This window comes from Lissotriton vulgaris, chromosome 6, assembly GCF_964263255.1.
Source record: "Lissotriton vulgaris chromosome 6, aLisVul1.2, whole genome shotgun sequence".
NCBI lineage: Eukaryota > Metazoa > Chordata > Amphibia > Caudata > Salamandridae > Lissotriton > Lissotriton vulgaris.
In genome coordinates, this window is record NC_141694.1 from 1,878,888,274 (window position 1) to 1,878,897,929 (window position 9,656).

Below are 9,656 nucleotides of genomic sequence, written 5' to 3' on the forward strand. Positions count from 1 at the left end.
TCCCGTCTGAGCATACCCGTCCCCCTCGGGGTGACAAATGCAAAAACAACAGTTGATGGACAGAATACAGAACACTGTCATAAATTCACCCCATTACAGAGATCTGGGCTTAAATCCATTGTTCTTTTGCTCACCATGCCATTCCAGTTTGAACCCAGCCATATGCAAATCCGTCTTGACCCTGTGCCCCATGGGAACAGTCCAGCCCGAACTGCCAAGCCAGTTCCTCCCTGGACTGGAAACAAGAATCCTAGGACCGGTTTTGGGCTTTCAGCCCTCATCAGCCAGGATAGCTTGATTCCAGTGGCATGGAGAGCAAAGGACTCACATCTGAGCATAGCCATCCCACTCGGGGTGACAAATGTGGATGTGGTCTCTTGAGGATAAAATGTTCCCACTGACCGGTGATGGTAATATTGTATATATATCCTTAGATGTTCTTGAGTCTTGATCTGAGCAGGTGTTAGTTTTGTCAACAGAACTGGTAACCTGGTTATTGAGTTCTTGTGGATTTGCCTTGGTGAGATATTTGAGACCATTTAATAGTCTATCTTGTGCTATCTAGACATTAACCAAGGTTAACAGCAGAGTACCATTCCATCTGCAATATAAAAGATGCACTGATGTGAGACTCATCCGCCGTTTTGCATCTGCTTGACCTGAGCAAATCATACAACAATGTAAATATACAGGTAAGAAATGAGCAGAAAGAGGCAAAATAAATGTCTGAAATGAGCTGAAAGAGGCAAAGAAACAAGTAGAAACATGGACAAGAGGAAGAATAAAGGTGAGAAACAAGCAGAAAGAGGCAGAATAAAGTTTAGAAACATACAGAAAGAGGCAAAATAAAGGTCAGAAACAAGCAGAGGGAGGCAAAACAAAGGCCAGAAATGAGCCGAAAGAAATCAAATTAGGGTCAGAAAGAGGCAAAATAAAGGTGAGAAATAAGTACCAGATAATGGGCAGAAACAAGCAGAATAGGCCAAATAAAGAGCAGGAGGCAGAATAAAGGTCAAAAATGAGCATAAGGAGGAAGACTAAAGGTCAGAAAAGAGACGAAAGAGGCATAATAAAGGTCAAAAATTAGCAGAAAGTGGCAAAAAAACAGGCAAAAAGTAGCTGAAGAGGCTTAATAAAGGCAAGAAATGAGCAGAAAAAGGCAGAATAAAAGTCCGAAATGAGCATAAAGTGGCACAATAAAGGTCAGAAATGAGCAGAAAGAGCAAAATTAAGGTCAGAAACAGCGGAAAGAGGCGACATAACAGGCAGGAAGAGCAGATAAAAGCAAAACATAGGGCAGGAGTGAGCTGAGAAGAGGCAGAAAAATGAGCAGAAAATTAGCATAGGAGGCACCAACCAGAAGGCAGTAGAGAGGAGCTGGCAAGCTAGACAGGAGGACTGTCACAGGGGAAGCTGGCCCGAGGACCTGCTCCGGTGGCTCTGCTGGTGTGACCATTATAGTGTATGACATAATTACATTACAGCAACTGCTTTAAAAGTAGATGTACCAACATGTGGATCGAAGTGTCAACTTGCCATTGGATGTGTTTGGTCCACATAGCCTTGTCTGCAGTGCACAGAGATATTTCATTGACACACACAGAGGAAAAGAATTCGAAGTAACATTGGTTAAAACGTTATTTAGTAGGGACGCAGGGATCACAAAGACTCAGTAAAAACCATACCACATGCCTCCACCATGCTCCTTCATTGATGGCAATGGGAAAAATGCCTGTCTTCTAAAAGCAAAAGATGGAGGGGTGTGAGTCATGGTTTGCATTATGCACAACATAGCTGGTAACTTTCAAGGTTTTCGGTTTTGTATTCTCTGAACCATATTTAAGTTTCATCTGTGTTTTTTCAGTGATAACATAAATATAAAACTATATGTATTGGCTGCTTTTGTTTTCATCCTACATAGCATTTCATTGTCTTTACTCAAACGTCCTTTGGTTTGTTGGATGCCAGTCCCTCCTCTCATTAACCGTCCACAAGCTGATGCCACCTGAGATAAGACAGCTCCCTGAAGGACAGGTTCCATCAAACAGATGCTTATTGGCACCATATGGGATGCTGAAATCCTTTATAGAGGCTGTGAAGCTCTCACCTGCACAATCTAGGTGCTTATCTAGCTGGCACTGGATGGATGACTGATGCCAGGCTGTGTTGTTTAGAGAATGGCTATTCAGTGCTTCCCATAGGAGTAGGGCTGATCTCCTGTGCCCTGCAGATCAGTGAACAGCTTCTCTGGTGGTTTGAGCTCACATCCTACAGTAAATGGTCGAATTAAAATGGACCCATGGCATTGGACCTCACTTTATATCCATCAAGTTGCAGGTAGTGCATACAAGCACGTTAGGACAGTCACTTATCTCAAACAGACAATATTTTTCATTTTCCAAAGAAAAAAGGTGATTTTCTTCCTATACTAAAAGCTATAGACTAGAGTGGAGACACTGGACAGCACACCACTTAGCAGAAAGACATGGTAAGTCACTTAAAAAAAGAATGCATGTTATCTCTAACATTTTCTAAATGTCTTCCTTTCTACTCTGAACATCTGGGCCTCATTTCTCCTGGGGCTGCCTGTGAAACACGTTATTCAAGAGACTCTCCCAAATTCACTTAAGCAATGAATTTGAATATGCTGCAGGAATCAGTGAAACTAAAATAATTGTTTTCCCAAAGAATTATTGCTCTTTGAACTTGAAAATAAGAAGGAAAGAAACTGACAACATCACTTCCAGGGTTTATTTGCAGTATTCAGGTATTTTGTCTGTAAGCTGGCAATCACATGCTTCCAAGATTTGTATTGAATGTTTGACTACCATGACGTTGTTGCATCATATGATGTCACTCACTAAAACGCTATTAATAATGTTTATGGCCGTGGGATATGCTTAAGACACACAATTACACACATGCAATGATTTCCCTTTCTGTACAGCATGCCTTTCAGCAACACATGCACATGGTCCATGTACATTTCAACACATGCACACGATCCATGTAAATTTCAACACATGCACACGATCCATGTACATTTGAACACATGCACACGATCCATGTACATTTCAACACATGCACCCGGTCCATGTACATTTCAACACATGCACACGATCCATGTACATTTCAACACATGCACACGATCCATGTACGTTTCAACACATGCACACAATCCATGTACATTTCAACACATGCACACGATCCATGTACGTTTCAAGACATGCACACGATCCATGTAAATTTCAACACATGCACACGATCCATGTATAATTCAACACATGCACACGATCCATGTACATTTCAACACATGCACACGGTCCTTGTACATTTCAACACATGCACACGATCCATGTAATTTCAACACATGCACACGATCCATGTACGTTTCAACACATACACACGATCCATGTACATTTCAACACATGCACACGATCCATGTAAATTTCAACACATGCACACGATCCTTGTACATTTCAACACATGCACACAATCCTTGTACATTTCAACACATGCACACGATCCATGTACATTTCAACAAATGCACACAATCCTTGTACATTTCAACACATGCACACAATCCATGTACATTTCAACAAATGCACACAATCCTTGTACATTTCAACACATTCACACAGTCCATGTACATTTCAATACATGTACACAACACATGAGTACATGTATAAACCAATACACAAGAAATACCTACAGGCTTTCTGGGAGGATGCTTTTGCAAAGTTCTTCAAAACCTTACACCTGCCCAGAGGAGGTGTAACAAGAAAACTCCCTTTGGGATTGGTTCTGTGCAGGAAGGTGATCCTGGGCAAGGGTGCCTGCGTTGGTGCACAGGAGGAATGGATGGGAGTCCAACGTATTACATAGATCCAGTGCATTCCTGCCCTTTCTCATTGGCATAGGACAGCACAGCCAATTCACTATAATTGACGCACAGAATGTACTAAAAAGTCAGTTGTTTCTCTTAGTGGCCTCCCACTCGAGGAGGCCCTTGGTCGTGTTGCAGGGACCTGTTCCAGCAATCACTGGCCCAGCAGTCAGGATGTAAGTGTGCATATTTTATTTTTCAAATAACAAAATGTGTTACAATGCATAATCTATTACCTGAGGATTACAATATATATAAAGATGTTATTCTAAAAGTTAAAAGTACTAAAATTCGAATTTATTATTGGAAAAATTAAGCTTCAGGAACTTAGAGAAATAAGATAATTCAGGGACGTCCTCCTGTTTGGGGTGCTGTGTCCTTGTGCTCGAGTCAGTAGAATCCGCCTTGATTTTAAAGCTCCTTTCAATGCTTACTCAGGGCACTAAGAGTTTATTTCCAGAATTGTGATAGCTCTACCCAGCTGTAGAACCCATGGATTCCTAATGAGGTATTTACCATCAGTTATCTTGGTGGGTAACTGGTGGGATGGAATTTTAGGGTACTGGGTGTGGAGTGCCTAATGTTGTATCAAATGAATCTGTAAACATTTTGTGTAGTCATGGGGCCAAAATACTTCCCAGAAACTTACATTATAGTTTGTCTAATATAGAATCAATTGTTGCTGGAAAACTGGGCAAACCGTTGGAGAGAGCGATATAAACTTTACCCTGATTACCTTGATTATCGCTTCTGTCAACAGGTAAAGAGAGCAAGCAAAGGCAGCAGCTTTATTTTTCAAAGATGTGAAGTGCCATCTCTAAGGGCCAGTGTCAGACACCAACTTCCAAGGTTGTTGTGTAATGGTGAACTTGTGTCCTTATTCATTGGGGAATGTTTGCACTTGGTGCAGTGCAGTTTTGATTTTGCTGGTGTAAAACGAACTTGCAAACACCACTAGAGTCAAGCTAGCCGGGCTGATGAGAGGTGTTACCTCGAAACCGGTCCGGTCCCCGGATGCTTGATTCCGTTCTGGGAAGGACATGGCTTTTGTAGTTCGGACTGGACTGTTCCCATGGGGCACAGGGTCAGAGCTGATTTGCATATCGCCATTGTCTAACCCAGGGTGGTGTGGAGTGCAAAAAAACGATGGATTTGGGCCCAGATCTTTGGACTGGGGTGAATGTGTGACATTGATCCACATTCTGTCCATGACCTGTTTTGTTTGCAATTGCCGCCATAAGTGCGCTGGGGATGCTCAGACGTGGGTCCCAGGCACTCCACACCACTAGAGTCAAGCTAGCCGGGCTGATGAGAGGTGTTACCTCGAAACCGGTCCGGTCCCCGGATGCTTGATTCCGTTCTGGGAAGGACATGGCTTTTGTAGTTCGGACTGGACTGTTCCCATGGGGCACAGGGTCAGAGCTGATTTGCATATCGCCATTGTCTAACCCAGGGTGGTGTGGAGTGCAAAAAAACGATGGATTTGGGCCCAGATCTTTGGACTGGGGTGAATGTGTGACATTGATCCACATTCTGTCCATGACCTGTTTTGTTTGCAATTGCCGCCATAAGTGCGCTGGGGATGCTCAGACGTGGGTCCCAGGCACTCCACACCACTAGAGTCAAGCTAGCCGGGCTGATGAGAGGTGTTACCTCGAAACCGGTCCGGTCCCCGGATGCTTGATTCCGTTCTGGGAAGGACATGGCTTTTGTAGTTCGGACTGGACTGTTCCCATGGGGCACAGGGTCAGAGCTGATTTGCATATCGCCATTGTCTAACCCAGGGTGGTGTGGAGTGCAAAAAAACGATGGATTTGGGCCCAGATCTTTGGACTGGGGTGAATGTGTGACATTGATCCACATTCTGTCCATGACCTGTTTTGTTTGGGTGTAAAACGAACAGCAGTAGTGGTAGCAGGCATTCATGTTCAAGCTCAGCATTGTTTCCGTCAGGATCAGTAACTTAACAACCAGATCCAGTTCACACCATGGCCCAGGTGTCAGTTTATAGCACCATGACTAGATTTAGTACTGAAAATAATTTACAACAGTTCGATAGTTTGAAACACAGGATTCTGCAGTCTAAGGGTCCAATTCACAAAGGCAGTCTGAGATAAAAGTCTAACTTTATGACTTTTGGTATTCACAGAGGTCATTTACCTGTCATATCTTTGCGTCAGCAGTCAAGCTGGAAGCTCCCACCTGGGCCGTACTGTCCGCACCTGGGCCATACTCTCCAGCTCAAGGCATAGTCTTCGGCAAGGGCTGGAAGAAGATTAATCAATGGGCATGAATACCATTTTTTACAAAAATGAATATTAAAAACATGATAAATGGAAGAGAAGGTCAGAAAAATCAGTTTGGGCAAGTAAAGGGGTGTGTCCGGACTCTACATCATATCTTAGAAAAGTTTGCTCCTTTGCATCATGATGCATGCTGTCCATGATTTGCATTCTGCTTCTAGTCCCAGGGTCCTTTTCTCGATCCATATAGATCACCGGTGGCAGCCCTTGGAAATTAGCCTTTGCATTGCGCTTGTGTTAATTGAGAACGTTAGATTAGAGTGACTGCTGATTGATGCTTGTATCTAGATGGATTGACAGGGCTAACACTGTCAGATGAGACCTGTTCTTATCCTCAACAGGCTGTGCGAATGGTGTGTGCTTGAGGTGCTACATACTCTCAGAGTTGTCACTTTTGTGATGAACATGGCTTCCAATGTTAAAGTGAGTCTACCAGAAGTCCATCCAGACTATTTCAGAGATTTTTGAAATTGCCACTCTGGGCAGAAAGTTGTCAACTTTATTCAGAATTTGCCAACATCTAGGCTTGTGTTTTTACTGATGTTGTACAGCAGTTATACGCAGAAGCTGTTTTTCTGTTCCCTCAAGCGTTCCAATTTTGATCGTTCTAAGCCTCTATTTGCATTCCTAATCTCTTGATGAAACTCCTGATGCATTGGTGCTCTCCTTAAAGCCCTCCACAGTTGGATTATTTTCTGTTTTCTTGCCTTTAGCAAGCAGGTGTTCTTCAAGGCTTAGTGAAACGGGCCCTTACGGTCAGTGTTATACCATCGAGCCAGGTCTGTTTATGTGTATTGGTCCAAGAGAGATTTAGTGAACTTTTCCCAATTACACACAGTGGTTTGTCCTTTAGCCTGAGTGGCTATCAATGTTTGCTTGGTACCATGACTAAGTTGTTGAAAAGAGGGACTTGATTTAATGGAATTGTAGTTGATTGTGTAACATGAGATTCCCTGGTCTGCAGAGATCAAGTGCTCACCAAAGTGTTCTCTCCTGGAGAAGGTCATCACTTTCTGGTCTCTCACCGTAGCCAAAGGAGGTGGCAAGCTGCACAGTCCAGGCTCAGTAAAGTGCAGTCAACCAATGATGCCCCTGTTTTAGAGTGACATGAGAGACCTGTCAGCTTGTCAGGTTCTAGCCAACCAGTTAAGACTTGTAGACCAAGGTGCTCTAAATTGCAAAGGAACTGCTGAGATCTTTTCTTTTTTGTGCCAGTGAGTTTCCTCTTGATAAGGTTCCACCCAATGTGTGGCCTGTGCCTCTAAGATTTCATTTGAGGGGGGAGTGCCCATCAACCTTATACCAAAATGTTCTGAGACAATGAGTTCCCTGTCCTCTCGCTTTTTAGTCTGATAATGACGTTTAGTTTTTTAGATAGCTCAGACCTGGACTTCTTTACTTTGGTGGATATGTACATTCACTACTTTAATTCTTGTAGTGATGTCTTCAGGAGATCTGAGAGTGATGCCTAGCACTTGCAGGCCATCATGACTTCCTCCTGCTTGTTTACTGTCCACGGAGCTGGCAGTTGATATATAGTTACAAGCCCCCTCTGCAGTGCAAATGCTTAAGAGCTTTGGTTGCTGGAATGTAGAAATTGGAAAAGCCCACCAGAATGTCTGAGACCTGTGCCCCGGTCTCTTGAAGTTGAACTACTTTGAAGGAGCAAAGGTAATGAAGGATCACTGGAACCTGGTCATATTCAGAGCAAGCCAGCCCCAGTTTGTATCAGCCCTATGATATCCTAATTTATCTGCACAGATGCCAAAATGATGCACCTAAGTTTAGGGGGACACCTGGTGCCAGCTCTTTTATATGCTGACAACATCATATTAATATCACAAACCCCCAAAGGACTACATTGTTTAATGGATTCTTTCCAGACATACTGCACTATGAAAGGCCTTGATGAAATACATTCCAGCACAACTAAGTAAAAGGCAATAAATCTACATAGATCCTTCAAAAAGAATTTAGTGCTAAATAACCAAAAATTAGAGTATGTGCAAAGTTTTAATTATCTGGGTGTAACCCTAGATAGAAAATTATCTTGGAAGCCACAATTGGAAAAAAAAACTAAGATAATTTTGCTTCAAAATTCCTTGCCGATAATAAAGAAACATGGGAGCAGTATTTCAAAAGCGGTATACCCTGCTTGGGAGGTACTTAAACATAAAGCACAATCAGCCTCTTTTTATGGGGCTGAAATATGGGGGCCCCACTGTAAAAAAAACTTTGAACTGGGAGAATACACATTTTTTAGAAAACTATCAAGCCTCCCAATAACAACACTGCTAATTCAGATTATTATGGACCTAAATGTTAAACACACTGATCACCATGCCTTACTAAGACCCCTTTTATTTTGGGTGAAACTTTGGTCTACTATAGAACTAACACATTATAAGGAAGGCTTAGAGGAGATCCTGAAGATTGATCAGAGCAGGAACATCCCATGGCTTAAGCATGTTTCTTCTTGGTTTATAAAGCCTACCTCATTATTGGGAAGATCCAATTCAGTTGTCATTACCTTCAAGGAAACTGCTAAAATCTACTTTTTGGGCCTGCATCTAAAATACTAAGTTACATAGCTCGACTATTGGGTCACTAACAATGAGGTTCCTTCTTTTTAAAGATGTAGAAAGTTTTGAGCCTTTTTTGGTTGAGGTGCGCTTAAAATTATCCAGAACTTATATATGAAGTTCAGATATGGTGTGCTACAAACAAATGCTAACAAATCAAGATGGGTTAGTAACCATGATGGAAAAAGTCATGAATTGTGTGTATTATGCCAAAGTGAGACTAAAGAAGATGATTTGCTTTTACAATTGTTCTGTTCATAGTATGACAAACCCAGGAAGGAATGAATAAAACAAGTTTGTAAAAATATGAGTACTTGGTTTTGTCATGAGGCAGAGAGAATATTGAAAACAAATACATCCCAACTAAATGTTTTCAGTGTAATTAGATACTTATTCAATGTAAGTCTCATAAGTGCTAAAGTCGGGCTGAAGCTTTTACAGTTCATGTCTATGTTTACTCAAGGCTATGTTTTTTGTGAACCTCGCACATGCACTTTATGATCTAATGGTGGTACATGGAAAACTGTGATCTTGTATTTGCACCCAAGGTATCTGTAGTGTTTCAAAGCTTATATATGAATCTGCAAAGGAAAGTAAAAAATAATGGAAGAAGAGGTTAAGGAGTCTATATAAATGATTTTTTAAACTCAACAAATGCCTAGTTTTAATGTATTTTTTGTATTGTATGTTTTAATGGTGGTAGTGCGGATAGGTCATACTACTCACCTCTTCCTACCAATGCCCCTCCCATGCTGAATTGTAATTAACATATCTACATCAACTGTATGTAAATATTTGAAAAGTGATTTCACAATTCATCTTTTATGGTTTTAACTGAACCGAAATAAAGAACCTTTTTGAATGAATGTTACACTCTCTATTCTC